This window comes from Miscanthus floridulus, chromosome 2 (genome assembly GCF_019320115.1).
Source record: "Miscanthus floridulus cultivar M001 chromosome 2, ASM1932011v1, whole genome shotgun sequence".
In the NCBI taxonomy this organism is placed as follows: domain Eukaryota; kingdom Viridiplantae; phylum Streptophyta; class Magnoliopsida; order Poales; family Poaceae; genus Miscanthus; species Miscanthus floridulus.
The window spans coordinates 141,749,204-141,766,154 of NC_089581.1; the positions used below are offsets into that span (position 1 = coordinate 141,749,204).

General features: G+C 47.1%; 1 pseudogene; it reads right to left on the minus strand.

Moving 5' to 3' along the window:
- LOC136537180 (uncharacterized) overlaps positions 1-9,876 on the minus strand; it is a 28,980-nt pseudogene extending 19,104 nt beyond the window's left edge.
- Positions 9,877-16,951: the final 7,075 nt, after the last annotated feature.

The following is a 16,951-nucleotide window of genomic DNA, read 5'->3' on the forward strand; positions in this document are numbered from 1 at the left end:
GACCACCAGGGCTTTCCCACGAGCCGTCGCGTCGGCAACCATGTTCTGGGCAACTTCTGGCTGCTGCTCCTCGGCTAGATCCAGCTCCCTTGGCGCCATGGTATCCACCTCAGCAGGGTTCGTGCTTGGAGCACTTGTATTCTGCTCGGTTGTCTTCTTGACCAGCTGCTCGGGGACTAGCGTCTGGTCGTCCGCCTGCTGAGGCCCATGCGGAGTCCCTGCCATGGGCTCCTCCACGGCTGGTTGCTGAGCAGTTTGTCCCGCCGTTGTAGGTGAGGACGTTCCGCACCCAGCTAGCTAGTCGGGGCTTTCGGTGGACGCCGATCTAATGCATTCAGAGACAAATTCAGAAGAAAATAGCATCCAATGCAAAATGCAAAGCTTACATAAAAAATATAGATACTTACAGTTTTGACTTGCGGAAGGATGTGGCGAAGGAACGTCTCCTCGACCGCCCCTGCTCCGCTTGCTCGGCAGTTTCCACCGGGACTTGTTCAACCTCCGATACGGGCGTCGGAGTATGATGCGACATGTTCTCTTCGTCTGTCCTTTGTGTTGCAGTGGTCGGTGCTGTGACCACTGCTGGCCCAGAGGAGCCACCCTGCTCCGTCGGTCCCACCTGCCTTCTCCTCTTTCGAGGGACGAGCCGGAAGATGTCCGCATCCTCTGCTTCGTCGTTCGACAGGGGGAAGATGGCTTGACGTCGTTTGCTGGCAGCCGGACGCTTGCCAGCAGCTCTGGTCGAGGCGTCCTCTACGGTCTCGAGTACCGCCCAGTGAACGTCGTCGGTCCTGGCGCTGGTCTGGGCGGCTGGGCCGGTAGCTTGCGGCCATTCTACACCAGGAGGAGGCGACACGAACACTCCTGCCCGGTCACGGCCATTACACTGAGACACAAAATGAAGGAAAAGACAGTTATTTTCTTGATACAACATGACTCTACAGTTAAAAGGAGGCGTCATTTACCTTTGGGGGAGGTCGAGCTAGCTTGAAGGCGTGCTCGATGGCATTCAGTGCAACATAATTGGGATCGGCCAGATTGAACAGCTCTCCAATCCTGGCCTTGATCTCTGTCTTGTCGAGCGGCTCTTTCCTGGTCCTTGTCGGATCCGCGCCCCCTTGGTACTCGAAGCCAGGATGAATCCTTTTCTGGCATGGCTGAATTCGTCGGCTAATGAAGTTGCCGACCACGCTCGGGCCATCAAGCCTTCCCCACGGGATCATCCCGAGCAGTTCGGCGATCTGTTCCAAGTTCTCGGGCTTCTCCGACCAGCTATTTTTCTTCTCTGGAATTAGCCCCACGTCGCACAAAGTGATGGTGTTCGGCTCTTCACAGATGTAGAACCATTTCTTGTACCACTCGTCCAATGAGGTGTTCCAAAGACAGTGCAGGTATTGGGCCTTCATGCCGTCACACAGGTTCAGGTAGACGCCTCCGGCGATCTTCGAGCCACCGCTCCCTTTTTTCCGAAGACAGAAAAGGTGGCGAAAGAGGTCAAAGTGGGGCTGGAAGCCACCATACGCCTCGTAGAGATGGATGAAGGTAGAGACGAGAAGAATCGAGTTGGGATGCAGATTGCAAATCCCAATCTCGTAGTACAAGCAGAGACCCTGAAGGAAAGGGTGCACTGGAATCCCAAAACCCCGTTTGAAGAAATCTTCGAAAACCACGATCTCACCTGGTTGTGGATCAGGGAAGCTTTCTCCTTCCGGTGCGCGCCATCCAGCGAGGGCTTTGTTGTGGAGCACCCCCATGGCGACGAGGTCTTCGAAGGTTTGCTCGTTGCTCCGAGACTTCCACCACTCCTTCGCCATGATTCCGCCTTTCTTCTGGGCGTCTATCCTCGCCATTACTCTGTCCTTTCTAGGGGGGTGGATGCGGTGGCAAGGGGATTTGGCGATGTTTCTCGGAGGAATAGGGTTTGGCAAGAGGAAGACGAAGGTGGCGGCGGCGAATGACGATGGGGAACGGTGACAGTAACTTGCCAGATCTATATTATAAATAACAAAGAGTACCGTTGTTTCGTCTGCCCGAGTTTCTTGGGAGACGTGCGCACGCGCGGCGGACGGATGTTCACACCACCTCGAGATCTGCGCCAATAAACGCGCTCTTTCGTTAACAGTGTACGTGCCTCTTTGTTGATGTTGTAAGAGGGCCCACACTGACACACCTCAATACAGGTGTCAACCGACTGTTTGCCAAAAAAAAAGGAAGACAGAATGATGTACTGTACCTATTTGCTTTTTTGACTAGGCGTGTCAGATTAGACTTGGCAGAGAATAGAGAAAAATAAGTATACCAAATAATAGTACAAGCAGCGCAAGTGATCGTGGATTTGCCCTGACCACTATTGTGCTCGGGGACTGCCCAGACCACTACTGTGCTTGGACACTGCCCAGACCACTACTGTGCTCGGGGACTACCCAGACCACTACTGTGCTTGGACACTGCCCAGACCACTTTTGTGTTCGGGGACTACTCCGACCACGGCCGTGCCCGGGGACTGCTCCGACCATTACCATATTAAGGAACTGCTGTGACCACCGCTGTGCTCGGGTACTCTCCTGACTACTCCTTATAGTTTTGCTCTCCTCGGCTACATGTGATTTGTACTCACATATAGTCAAGAGACATTTCTTTAGACCTTGCTACAAGGCTCGTACTTTGCCTTCAAGCAAGCTCGGGGACTACGTCGGTACGATGCACCAGCCGGTGCATCATGTTTTGCCTGTACGGCAATTCGGTTTTCAACTAAACTATGAATTCTTTTTAGACCCTGGCACCACGTGCCTACGTCACCTACTACTAGGCTCAGGGACTAAGTGGGCACACTTCACCTTGCGGTGAATGTTTTTGTTCTTCGACCCCTACGCTTCTGATGATCAAGGACGCCATGCTTCAAGACAACTTACATTTCTTTTCAGAAATACAAGTGGGCACACTTCTCAGGACAGAAATCTTTTTCTTTTTTCTTAAGAGCACCATACATTCTTCGGACAACCTACTTCTCCGGTGATGACGGTGGTCGGAGGCGTTAAGGATTCAAGCCTCGCTTGTCGGAGAAGGTTAAAATGGCGTGTCGCAGCATAATACATGATGCTCGGGGACTAGCTGTGGGGGTATTAACCCCTATACCCTTACGGCTAAGCTTGGGCTGGCCCGGATCGATGGGTCCAGTCCACCTGAAAGATGACGTGCGGCCCAGTTAACCTGATCGGAGTCCCGCACAAGGAATCAAGACGGATTTGGTGACCAAGCAGGATCCTGGTCGGTTAGAATAGGAATCCTTATCCGGCCACATATGGCAATTGTAACTGACTAGGATTAGTTTCCAGATCTGTAACCCTGCCCCCCGGACTATATAAGGCGGGTAGGGGACCCCTCTAAAAAATCATCTCTCATTGACATACAGCAATACAAATCAGACGCAGGACGTAGGTATTACGCCTTCTTGGCGGCTGAACCTGGATAAAACCTCGTGTCTGTCTTGCGTCACCGCCTTGTTTGGGGCTTGCGCATCTGTCTGCCGATAATCTACTACCTTGGGCATACCCCTAGGTAGACTGCCGACCATATTTCGTCGACACCTTGTTCCTCACAACAACACCTTGATCATCTTGCTTGTTGCAGAACACCCACTTTGTTCCAATGACTCTTGCACCTTTTGGTCGCTCTTCAAGAGTCCAAACTTCATTATGAGTGAAGTTGTTCAACTCTTCATGCATGGCATTGATCCAATCCGGGTCTTTAAGAGCTTCTTCTACCTTGGTAGGCTCATAGCAAGAGACAAAAGAGTGATGAGCAATAAATGAAGTAAGTTTTTGAGATCGAGTCATTACACCCTTTGATGGACTCCCTATGATGAGATCTTGTGGATGATCTTGTAGGAGAGGTGTATTTCTTCTATTGACCACTTGAGGAGGAGGTTGTGGAGCATCAACATCTTGTGCTTGTACCACCATTTGCTCATGGGAGATATGAGTATCTTCATTTTCCACTCTCCCATCTTTTTCACCATCTTGTGGTACATTTGATGAAGAAGGTTGGTTAATGACTTGTACATCATCTTCATCATCTTTTGGCTTGATGTCTCCCACTGGAATATTCTTCATAGCCTCCCTCAATGCTTCATCACCTACATCATCAAGATTCTCATGTGCTCCTTGGGAGCCGTTAGATTCATCAAATTCCACATCATATGTTTCTTCAACCAAGCCGGTGGCATGATTAAATACTCTATATGCTTTGGACTTCAATGAGTAACCAATAAGAAAACCTATATCACAACGTCTTTGAAACTTCCCTAGGTGTTGCCACTTCTTATAGATGTAGCACTTGCAACCAAACACCCTAAAGAAGGAGACGTCCGGCTTCTTCCCATTGAGCAACTCATATGGTGTCTTGACAAGGAACTTTTGAAGAAATAGGCGGTTGGATGCATAACATGCGGTGTTGATTGCTTCCGCCCATAGAGCTTCGGGGGTGTTGTACTCATCTAACATTGTCCTTGCAAGAGTGATCAAAGTCCGGTTCTTCCTTTCAACTACATCGTTTTGTTGAGGAGTATAGGTTGCGGACACTTCATGTTTGATTCCAACTTCATCACAATAAGCTTCTATGTTTGTGTTGTCAAACTCTTTGCCATTGTCACTCCTTATCTTCTTGAGCTTCACTTCAAATTCATTTTGAGCTCTCTTGGCAAACTTCTTGAAACAAGATGCAACTTCAGATTTGTCATGAAGGAAGAACACCCATGTATACCTTGAATAGTCATCCACAATCACAAGACAATAGAGATTTCCTCCAAAACTCTTGTATGTTGTTGGTCCAAATAAATCCATGTGTAGGAGTTCTAGCACTCTTGTGGTTGACATGAAAGCTTTGGTTGGATGAGTGTTTGCAACTTGCTTGCCGGCTTGACATGCACTACAAAGCTTGTCCTTCTCAAGCTTCACATCCTTCAACCCTCTCACCAAATCATTCTTCATAAGCTTCTTGAGTGAGCTCATCCCAACATGAGCAAGTCTTCTATGCCATAGCCACCCAAGAGTTGTTTTGGTGAATAGGCAAGTCTTCAAATTTGCATATTCGGAGGTGAAGTCAACTAGATATAAGTTGTTGTATCTAAATCCATTGAATATCACTTGATTGTCATCTACCTTGGATACAACAACCTCCTTCTCGGTGAACAAGCATTGGAAGCCAAGATCACACAATTGCCCAACGGATAGCAAGTTGAAGCTCAATGAAGCAACATAGAGTACATTGGAGATGGAATGATCATTTGATATTGCCACTTTGCCCAATCCTTTAACCTTGCCCTTTGAATTATCTCCAAATGTTATTTTCTCTTGTCCATCTACTTCTTAATCTAGTGAGGTGAACATACGAGGATCACCGGTCATATGTTGAGTGCAACCACTATCAATAACCCAATGACTTTCACCGGCCTTGTAGTTCACCTACACACAAGAGATTCAAGCTTTAGGGATCCAAACTTGTTGAGGGCCCTTCACCTTCTCAACAAGTGACTTAGCCACCCAAATCTTCTTAGGCCTACTCTTGTTGGGGGGTCCTAAGAATATGACTTTCATCTTTCCACTAGAATCTTTTCTAAGCATGTAGTGAGCATTGAAAGCAAAGGGTCTAGCATGCTTGGGCAAGGGTTGTGGTGGTGGAGTTTGACACTCATGAGCAAAGTGACCTTCTTGTCCACACTCAAAACATCTCTTTGGCTTTAGCTTTGGCTTTGATTGTTGGTGTTGAGCTTGAGCCTTCTTCTTCTCTACACTTGCCATATATCCAATGCCACTTCTATCCATCTTCATGACAGTATTCATGAGTAGCTCACTTTGGAGATGCTTGCCTCTAGCAAACTTGCTCAATCCCACCTTGAGATGCTCTTTCTCCATCTTGAGCTTCTTGTTCTCTTCCTTGAGAATATCATTGTTCTTCTCTTCCTTGAGTTTCTTGTTTTCTTCTTTGAGCTTCTCATTCTCAAGGATCAACTCTTTGTCATGATCAAGAGTTTCTAGCACAATGGTGTTGTGACTTTTCATCTCTTCAAGATCTTTCATGAGCTTCTCATTGTCACTCTTGAGCTTGACACACTCATCATAGTCATTGCACTCAACCACTTGCTTGCCTTTGCTACTAGATCCATGCTCAATGCTCTCATCAATTAAATCATCACATGATGTAGCTATATCAATCTTGACAACATGGTTAGTAGCATCATGTGGCTCATTTGGTAGAAATTCTTGAGCAATAACAAGAGTATCATGATTAATCTTAAGAGTAGTGTATTCATCTTTTAGCTTGTTGTGACTAGTGATAAGCTCATTGTGCACCCACTCAAGTTTATCATGTTTATCTTTAAACTCTTTCTTAGAAGATTTGAGCTCCTTGAGTTTGGATGATATAGAATCATTTGTTTCTTTGAGCTCATCATTAGCCTTTTCCAATGTATCACACTTAACTAAGAGTGAATCATTTTTAGCATCAAGTTTTTCATTTGTAGCTCTACTCTTTCTAATGATCTTAGTGTATTTTCTTAGTATTTTGACAAGATCATCATATGTAGGTGAATCATCATCGCTATCGCTATCATCATCACTAGCTTGCTCATCATCACTACTATCATCACTCTTAGTTACCTTGTGTTCACCCTTGGCCATAAGGCATAGGTGTGTAGAGGATGATGGCGATGGTGGCGGTGAGGATGCAAGATCAATAGCAATGGCGGCCACCTTCTCATTGTCACTCTTATCATCGGATGATCCACTTGATGAATCAATGTCTGTGAGCCAATCACCGACAATGTAGGCCTTGCCACTCTTCTTCTTATTGTAGAAGTCCCTCTTTTTGCCATCTCTCTTCTTGTATGGCTTGTTCTTTTTCTTTTCATCTTCATCGCTTGAATCATCTTTCTTGCCCTTGTTCTTGAACTTGTCTTTCTTGGGCTTTGTGCATTGATGAGCTAGGTGGCCAAGTTTGCCACAATTGTAGCAATCCATCTCGAAGATTGGCTTTCTTCTTGAGCTAGTGAAGAACTTCTTCTTGCCGTCAAACTTGATGCCACTCTTGTTTAGCTTCTTTAGCATCTTGGCGGTCTTCTTCACCATGAGAGCAAGGCTTTCTTCATCATCTTCATCACTTGAGCTCTCATACTCAAGTCTTGCTTTGCCCTTATCTTGGCTAGCTTTGAATGCTAAGTCCTTCTCTTTCTTCTTTGTAGAGGATGAGCCATCTTGTGGGGTGATGTGCATGTACATCTCATGAGCATTGATCTTTCTCAAGATTTGTGTCGGTGTAGCGGTGGAAAGATCACCTTGATGTAGCATGGTCACAATGTGCCCATATTTGTCAATGGGGAGGACACTCAAAATCTTTCTCACAATGTCGGATGGCGACATTTGAGTAAGTCCAAGCCCATTGACTTCCTCTACAAGAACATTCAAACGTGAATACATCTCAATAGCACTTTCTTTGGGAAACATCTCAAAAGAATTTAGCTTTTTAATTACAAGATGATAACGTTCCTCACGCTCACTCTTGGTTCCCTCATGGAGCGCACAAACGTCCGACCATAGTGCATGGGCATCTTTGTGGTTCCTTACACGATTGAACACATCTTTGCAAAGGCCTCTAAAGATGGTGTTGCGAGCCTTTGCATTCCATTTTTCATAGTTCACTTCATCGCCTTAAAGTTGTGCGGCATTCTTAGGTGTTGGGAACCCTTGAGAGGCGGCTCTAAGAATTCCAACGTCTAGAGCTTCTAGGTATGCCTCCATGTAGATTTTCCAATATGGAAAATCATCTCCCTCAAAGATAGGAGGAGGTCCATCCCCGTGAGACATCTTGCTCTAAGCGATTAAGCTTAAAAACATGAGCACGAGGCTCTAATACCAATTGAAAGGATTAAGATGCCCAAGAGGGGGGGTGAATTGGGCTAATTCTAAATTTTCTTGCAATAATCAAATCCTACGGATAGCCCAATTAACCCCTTGTGCCTAGAAAAGTGTTTCTATCAAATTAACGCACAAAAGACTTGCAACCTATATTCCAAACTTACTCTAGCATAGCAATTCTATGAATGTAAAGACAAGTATTGAATTGCTCAAAGTAAATACTTAAAGTAAATGCTCAAAGTAAATAGAGAGAGGAACGCGACGATGTTTTGCCGAGGTATCGGAGAGTCGCCACTCTCCACTAGTCCTCGTTGGAGCACCCGCACAAGGGTGTAGCTCCCCCTTGATCCGTGCAAGGATCAAGTGCTCTCTACGGGTTGATTCTTCGACACTCTGTCGCGGCGAATCACCCAAAGCCGCTCACAACTTGAGTTGGGTCACCCACAAGCTCCGCCGGGTGATCACCAAGCTCCCAATCACCACCAAGCCATCTAGGTGATGGCGATCACCAAGAGTAACAAGCACGAACTCTCACTTGACCACACGAAGCCTAATGAGAAGATGGATGCACACTTGTCTACTCTTGATTCACTAATGAGGTTTCACTCTTGGATTCTCAAATCACAAACACCTCACTAGGACCTTGCTCTTCTTGGCACTCACAAACATGTTTCTCAGCTGTTGGAATGAGCAAAAGTGACTCCACACACGAGTGGAGCTTCTATTTATAAGGCAGCCTGAAAAACGAACCGTTATGAGCTTCTGCGGGATGACCGGACGCTCCGGTCGTTTTGACCGGACGCTCCGGTCAGTTCAACCCGTGCAACAGTTTTCAAGTGATGACCGGACGCTATTAGGGTCCGGTCAGAACTGACCAGACGTGTCCGGTCGCTCTTGGATGCTTACTGTAATCGACCGGACGCTGGATACTCAGGGTCCGGTCACACTTTCTCAAGTCTAGACCCTTACTGGAGTCGACCGGACGCTGGCCCTCAGCGTCCGGTCACATTGACCTTCCAGCGTCCGGTCACACCAGACTTGTTCTCCTCGGTCAAATGAACTGACCGGACCCTACGGCCAGTGTCCGGTCGCACCAGAGCCAGCGTCCGGTCAGTATTTGACCCTCCATTCACTTCCAACTCTCAATCATATGTGAATGAAGTTTGCTCCAAAGGATCTTAGGCATTCATAGGAGCTACCTAGAGCTAGTTTTAACAAGTGTGCACCACACCTAACTCACTAGACTCAACTAGGTCAAGCTACCCGTTCATACCCCCCTTAATAGTACGACCAAAGGAAAAACAAAGTCCTAAACTATTCTAAGTGTCTCTCCAACTCCAATCGACACTTAGAACTAGTCATCCTTAACCTTGTCGTCAATCCTTTGAAAACCGAAACGATTTCCATCGTAGGGGCATGACAACCTCGATTGCCCAATCGATCTCTATTACCATGACCTAACTTTATTTGCCTCTGCAAAACACACATTAGTCATAGTAATCTTGTATTGTCATTAATCACCGAAATCCAACTAGGGGCCTAGATGCTTTCAGCCACGTCGTCGCCTGACACGTCGGTGCCGTCGAACGGCATCAGTGGCACGCCACCGTCATCCTGCTTCCAGTCCCCCTTGACGAAGGTCAGCTCCGGCATGAGGGCATTGGCATGGCTGGCGTCGAACGTGAGCTCGGTGGCGGAGGACAGCACCGACCGGCATTGCCGCTTGACGTTCTAGTGCGTGGGCATCCTCTACGCCGACCTGGCTCGGTTCATTCGAGACGGACAAGGCAATCGACGTGATGGACGGTGCTTTCATGTACGTGAGCATCGTGATGTAGGACGTCCGGTGTGAGCCGAGGAACGCCCCGAGCGACGAGAGCTCGGCGAGGGTGTTGGCCGTGTTCCGTGCCGTGCCTCCGTGGGAACACAAGTACTCGGCGGGCAAGCGAAGCGGGCTCAGCGGCATGACCCTCTCAGCCGAGGGAGTGTGGCACGCGTCCATAGGGTAGCTTTGCATGGTGGGCTGCCTCGGCGTCGGGGCCAAGGCGTGCCACTCCCGCATGTGCCTGTACGTGCAGACCACCTTCATGGCCACCTGTCATAGCCTGACGGTGGGGCAGATCACCCGCGTCGACGGCAGCCTCATCGATAGCCCTCGCCAAGTCACTCCTGAGCTACCCCAAGAAAGACGACAGCCTCACCGACGATGCGATGAGCCTGTCCAACCTCGCGGGCGACCTCACCCTCCATGTCTCGGCCAGGAACGGTTCAAGTGGCCGTTCTTTCAGCTGGAGGTGCTCTTGCTCGGATCTCTCGTTGGCCGAACCACGCTGGCGGCGTCGGCTACGGAGTTTCCTGGAATGCCCGGCAAGCTCGGTGGGGGCAAAGCGTCCTCTTGGACGTCGTCGCAGCAAGAGCCCTCATCGACTACGACGTTGTCACAGCTAGCAGAGTCATCTCTCCTCAATGTGTCCGCAGAGCAGGAGCACGATGTCGTGGCGCAGGAGCAGGACTGGCAGCAGCAGGTCGCAGCCTCAGCCGTCGTCGTCCCTGAGGCCGCGCTCTGTATTCATGTAATACTACCGCAAAAATACACGGAAACATCAATCTTTGTCCCCTCTTAACTCCGAATCCGTTTAGTTTTGGCACAAGAGGTAGTAACAAATGTTGTAGAGCTATGCGAGATCTCCAACTTTGCTTAAAGTGCCAAAGTCTAATTCGGCCTGGTTGGAGAGATACAAGCTTCTAAAGTGGGGTGGCGCGATGCCGTCCACCGGCTTCTACTCGCGCGCCCGCGGGCTGCATGGCTATGGCATCGTGCCACGTCAGCATGAGAAGCCAACGTGTAGAGGTATGGACCTACGTGATACGACGTACAAAATTTATAAACCCAAAAAGCCACTTTGAAAGTTGATGGACCTAACAGAAACATCCTCACAAGTTAATGAACATCTGGTGCATTTAACTCTTTGGGATATGAGAGATATTTCGATTATGATTTCTAACTATCCAGGTTGCATAATAAAAACATATATTCAAGCTGTGCATATATTAGAGGGCTATAGGTAGGCAAATAGACATAGTTTCTATATTCACAGAGTTAGTTAGGGAACGATTGAAAAAAAGAGGCATGAAATTTTACCTCTTTATTATTATATGAGGTATAGATAAAACCTATCAAATATGGACCTATCAACAACAGCTATGTGGTAAAACTACTCTCTCATTTTTAATTGTAAAATATTTTGTTTTTTTAGATAAATTATTTTTACTATGTATCTAAACATAGTGTATATCTTAAGTGTATAGAAAAAAATATATCTATTAAAGCTAAAACGTTTTACAATTTGGAACGGAGAAGGTAGTTAAAAAGGCCCTCATCCTTATCTCCTCGAAGCTTCACTCCTTAAAGGTTTCTTCATTCATGATCGCACATGCACATTTCCTCTTCCTTAAACTCATCAGCTAGCGCTAGCAGCACTTTTGGATGTGGCTACTGAGCAAAGCGGACGAAACAACAGGGCTTAGCGAGGCACAAGCTTGATGTGTGGAGCAGTGGCGGAGCTTTGATTGAAAAAAAGAGGGCCAATATAAGACGAAATGGAATACGACGGGGCAAGATTAATATTTTGTTAGCATTTAAAGCAATAAAAATTTACTACAACATTAAGAATTTGTCTAGCTTAGGGATGGCCATGGTCCTCTATGGTCCTAACTAAGCTCTGCAGTTGGTGTGGAATCTTGAACTCTCGATAGTGTCGACAATAGGGCTCGATTATCCCTACATGCTCTTTGTTTCTCCACTTCACCTTGGCATTCCACAAAAATGTTTGATTTGGAGTGGGTGTTTCAATACCTTCCTTTGTCTCCAAACAACACATGATCGTCATCGAAAACAAACAAAAGCTTCATTTGAAAAAAAAATCCATCCCAGACATGCTCATAACGGGCCCGATATTGTGTGCTTTCTTTTGCAAATTTGACCCCTTATTGGCCTAGTTTAGGCTTATATGGCACAACTTTTAAAGCAACAAAAATCAAGAAACAAGGACCATTTTGGAGTAATTTGAAAAGAAAGTGGATTTTAAAATAACTAATTTAAAACAATATTCTTATAGCTTAATTGATAAACAAGTTCTTGCAATTTTGGTCAGAAACTCAAACAAATAGTCTAGCGCCTATGTACTATGGGTGTGCCACAAAAGGGTGGTATTTTGATGAGATTTAGAATAGAGACTAGGGTAGCTAATGGATTGGTTTGAGTGGATATGGCACGAGGAAGTTGTCGATGTTTCACCACCGATAGCCTGCCACGGGGGTACCCGGGGCAGTATGTTCGGACTTCGGCGTATGCTGAACTCGATGGTTAACACAAGAGACAGTCGATTTATCCTGGTTCAGGCCCTCGATCGTAGAACGAGTAACAACCTTACGTCCAGTTGGTGTTAGCCTTTGCGTTGGATTGATTGTGATATGTTGTGTTCTTCTTCTTCCTCAGGAGCCCTGCCCTCCTTTATATAGTTAGGAGGCCAGAGTCCTAGTCGGTTTACAATGAGATTTCCTAATAGGATTACTTAATAGTTCTACTACTAAGATTACATGGGAAGAATCCTAGTTGGACTAGATCTTCTCTCTCCCTTGTGGGGTATCCTGTGGGTCCCGCATTGACAAGCCCCCGAGCACTTCATGGTTGAGCTCTGAAAGTCTCGCTTTGCTCCTTCAAGTCTTGTTGAGTAGGAACAAAATGTCATCCGAGTGCTTTCTGGAGTGAAACCTTGTAGCGCTTATTGGGATCTTTGGGTGGTGAGTGCTTTTTGAAGAAAAAGTGCATCCATCTGGTTGTAGCCCCCGAGCCTCTTGCTATTTGGAACAAGGAGCTGGAGGATCTTGTCTTGAAGTTGCTCTGATTGTTCGTTGAAATTTTATCAAAAAGAACTCGAACATGGCTCGTTCCGGGTTCTTTCTGTCGTAATGTGTTGAAGTGGTCTGCGTTGAGGAAGTCTTTTGGTGACGTGCGCTTTCTTGAAGAAAAAGTGCACTCGCTGAGTGTAGCCCCCGAGCCTCTTGCTATTTGGAACAAAAAGTTGGAGGGTCTTGATCCTTTATGTTGTTTGAAAATTTGTGTTCTGAAGTAGTCCCCAAGACTTGGATTATGTCATCATCCGAGTAGTTTTGCGGCATCTTTCCAAAGCGGTCCTTTAGTCTTGGATTAAACCATCATCCGAGTAGTTTCACGGCATGCAACTTCCGAGCTTATGTCTGGGTTCTTTTTGGGTGGAAAAAGTGTAGCCCCCGAGCCTCTTGCTTTTGCTTGCAAAAGTTGGAGGGTCCAGATTCTTGTCTTCAAAAAATTCTGGGGCTATGTATCCCGCAGCCCCGTGCTTTCTCTGAGTTCTTCTCTTTAGAAAAGAAGTCAGATGAAGAGTCTTGATGTGTCGTCGTTGTAGTCTTGAGTTTCTTGTATTCTTGGTCCTTTGTCTTTGGTTCCGAGCGTCCGGGAGTAGTTGAAAGCGAAGGCCGAGCTCCCTAGCTTAGTGTTGATTAAGCTATGACGCTGGCCGAGCCCCCGAGCGTATATCCGTGTTGTTTTGTTCAGGAAGAACTCGGATGCGTGGTTTTGGCGTATTCTTTGGTAGTCTGCTGTTGTCAGATGTAGTTGTATGGTGGTGGTTGAGTGTAAATGCCTTTTGTTCACGGGTTGTACTGCGCTGGTATATTCTTCCAAAATATGCCCGTCTTCAAGTACTGCTTCCTCTCGCCTGAGTCATCCATTATTGTGTCCTGTCTTTTCACTGTGTCCTTTGTTAGGCTTATTTCATTGGTACTCCTAGTCTATGTGCGCCGCTCCTTTGGTCTATAAATACTGTCCCGGAGTGCTTGTTTTCATTCATTGGACATTCTGTTGAAACCTTCGCGGTTATGAACATGGTAGTTTGTGAAGTAGAGCAGCCCCCGGGCATATTTTGTAGTTCCTGTGTGTCTTGTCGTAGCTGGAGGAAGTCTTGTGATAGGGATTAGAGGTAGGCTAATCCCGCGATAGCATTGTGCCAGGATGTACGTGGTGGTAGTTGGAGGAAGTCTTATGATGTGGGCTTCGTTCCTTCATCCGGTAGTTCTGGGTTGATCCTCGTCGCCTGTCTTGAGACTGTCTGGTGCAGATCAACACCATATCCAGCATCACATCAGTCTTGGGTAGACAGATGCCTGCCGGCCTTCTTTGCTCCATGTTGCCCTGCCGTGCTGCCGATTTCCGCCTTGGATGCACTGCTTCCGTCCTTTGAAGAAAACAGTGTAGCTGATGGCGGTTTGTCCTTCCGAGTAGCAATTTGGGACACGTAGTCATTCCAGAGCCTAGCCGTGTCCGTGTTCCTCTTTGCTACTTTGCTTTTCGTGGCGCCGAGTTCGTTGGGTCTTGTAAGATTTGTAATCTTCTATTTTTGAAGTTGCTCGTAATGTAACGAATCTTGTCTTCTGAGTTGTCTTTTACTTTTCTGCTTTGATCCCTGTCGTTCATGAGATTACCGAGTTCTTTCTTAAATAACCAGGTTACTTTGTTCCTTGCGAGGTAGCCCTTTCTTTCTTCTTGGTTTGATGAGTTGTTCTTATAGTTATCTGATAACCCTGCTGTGGTGCTGTGCGGATAAGTCTGAAATCTGCCCGTTGGTTCGTACCGTTGTGTGGATTCGTGCCCTCCGTCGTTTTAGCTGCGTCGGTAAATGGACCGTTGCGTTCTCACACTGTGTTTTAACGGGCCTTGTGGGCCGTTTTTGTTACTGAAAAATCTATTTAAAGACCTTTTATCTCCCTTTCCCTTGCTGCCTAGCTCTTGCCTTTAAACCCTAGCTTTCAGAAATCCACCGCCGCCATCGTCGCTGTCACCCGAGCGCCATCATCCTAGCTTCCTCTTCCCTAGTGCCTTCTTTGCTTCCGCCAGTTCATGGGAAAGAAGAAAACCGCAAGCAAGTCTCAAGCGACCTTCGTGGACGAGGAGTCGTCCCTTTCTTTGATCGAAAACCAGGAGTTCGTGGCCATGAGGGTTGCTCAGAAGGTTTGGCCGGCTCCAACAACAAGCGAAGACCAGTTGCGCGAGCTCGTTAGCGATGGCTTGATCCAAAGCAAAGTCATCGCTGAATGGAGAGTTCCGGGCGAGCATCGGGTTCCGGCTCTGGGTCCTGGTGAGATTGTCCTCTTTGTTTCCTTTGTCTGCGCCGGACTTTGTCTTCCTGCTTTCGCCTTTCTTCATCAGTTTCTTGGTTATTTCGGGGTTAGTCTGAACCATCTAACCCCCAATGTCATTCTCCATCTTTCTATTTTTGTTCATCTTTGTGAAGCCTTCCTTGGGATCCCTCCTTCTCTATCTCTTTTTCGCTTTTTCTTTCGTCTGAAACCTCAACCCCGCCGTGAAGAAACTAGTGTTCTTGGCGGTTGCGGGATTCAGTTTCGCTAGGGTCTCAAGATTAAGTTTTTTGACTATGACCTGGTCGATTCTGTAAAAGATTGGCATGCCGAGTGGTTTTACGCTGCCAATTTGATCCCTTCCCTCGTCGTCCACTCTGGGTCTGGTCCTATGGTGAATGACCGATGGGACAAGAAGCTTGAGTCACCTGCTGAGATTCAAGTGATCCAGCCGCTCCTTGATAGGATTAGCATGCTGAAACAGCAGGGTTTGACCGGCTTCGGTATCGTTTTGAGCTTTCTCCATCGCCAGGTTTAGCCTTTGAAGGAGCGGGAGCATCTTGGCTTTGAGTATTCTGGGGCCGAGGATCCTTCACGCATGGTCCCAGCTCTTGAGCTGACCGGTGAGGAGGTACTCGAGCGCCTCCAGAAGATGCTGAAAGGAGTGAGCGTCATTCCTCCTGCCGTCTCCGAGTTCTCAGCCATCAACCCGCCCCCAGCTATGAGTTGTCTATCTTTTTGTTTGAGTACTTTATGTACTCTTGCTGCATCCGTTCTTGCTTAGCTTTTCTTTGTCTCGGTGTTTTATCTTTTTTCATAGGAGCTTGGGCGAAACTTTGTCGATCTGATCCCCCTTGATGCTCTCCCTGCCGTGGCGGAGACTGGGGATCGTCTAGCTAGAACTTGAAAGGATCTAACAGTGCCTAGAGGGGGGTGAATAGGCGTATCTAAAAATTTACTGCAAATGCTAAGTTCAAATCTGTCAGTCACTGTCGGAAGTCCCGACGTTTGGGTCGGAACTCCCGACGTTGTCAGAAGTTCCGACGCAAACGTCAGTAGTTCCGACGCCTACGTGAACTACAAAAGCAGTGCCAAATTTAACTTTGCGGATAAATAAACTTACAACCTCACTTCCTAGTGGTTTGGTGAAGATGTTGGGTCACTCCCTTGACGCCGTAATGCCTCCAAACCGTAGATCGAGTCCAAACCCTAAAATGGAGATTTTGGAGACAAAGAGACAAACACATACAAGTAATCTCGAACAATCACAACAACAACAAGCACGCGGGACACAAGGATTTATCCCGACGTTCGGCAACCCCACAAAGGAGCTCCTACGTCCTCGTTGTTGAGGTGACCACTAAGGTCGGAGTCTTTTCCACCTCCTTGCCTCTCTCAAAGCGACCACAAAGGTCACTTGAGCTTTCCACTAAGAAATCGAAGGGTGATACAAACTTCCTAAGGCTCTTCCACAAGATGGAAGCTCTAGGGCAACGCCTAGCCGGCTAGGGGCAAAGCCCCAAGAGTAGTAGACGCAAAATCAACCGGCTTGATGAAGAAATCAAGTGCTCAAGCTTTCCAAAGTGATGCTCTCACTTAATCCACTCTCCTTTTACTCAAAAACTAAGGGAATCGAAGATTGGAGCAAAGGGGGAAGGAGAGGGGTGCTTTAGTTGCTTGGGAGCTGTTCAGCACAAAGTGAGTCAACTGTGAAATGAGTCCATAACGGTTAGAAGTGAAGAGAGGAGTATTTATACTCCAAGTGAAAATCCAACCATTCAGATCTACGTCGGGAGTCCCGACGCAGATCCCGGGACTTCTGACGTTAGCATAAAATACTGTTCACAACGAGTCAGAAGTCCACG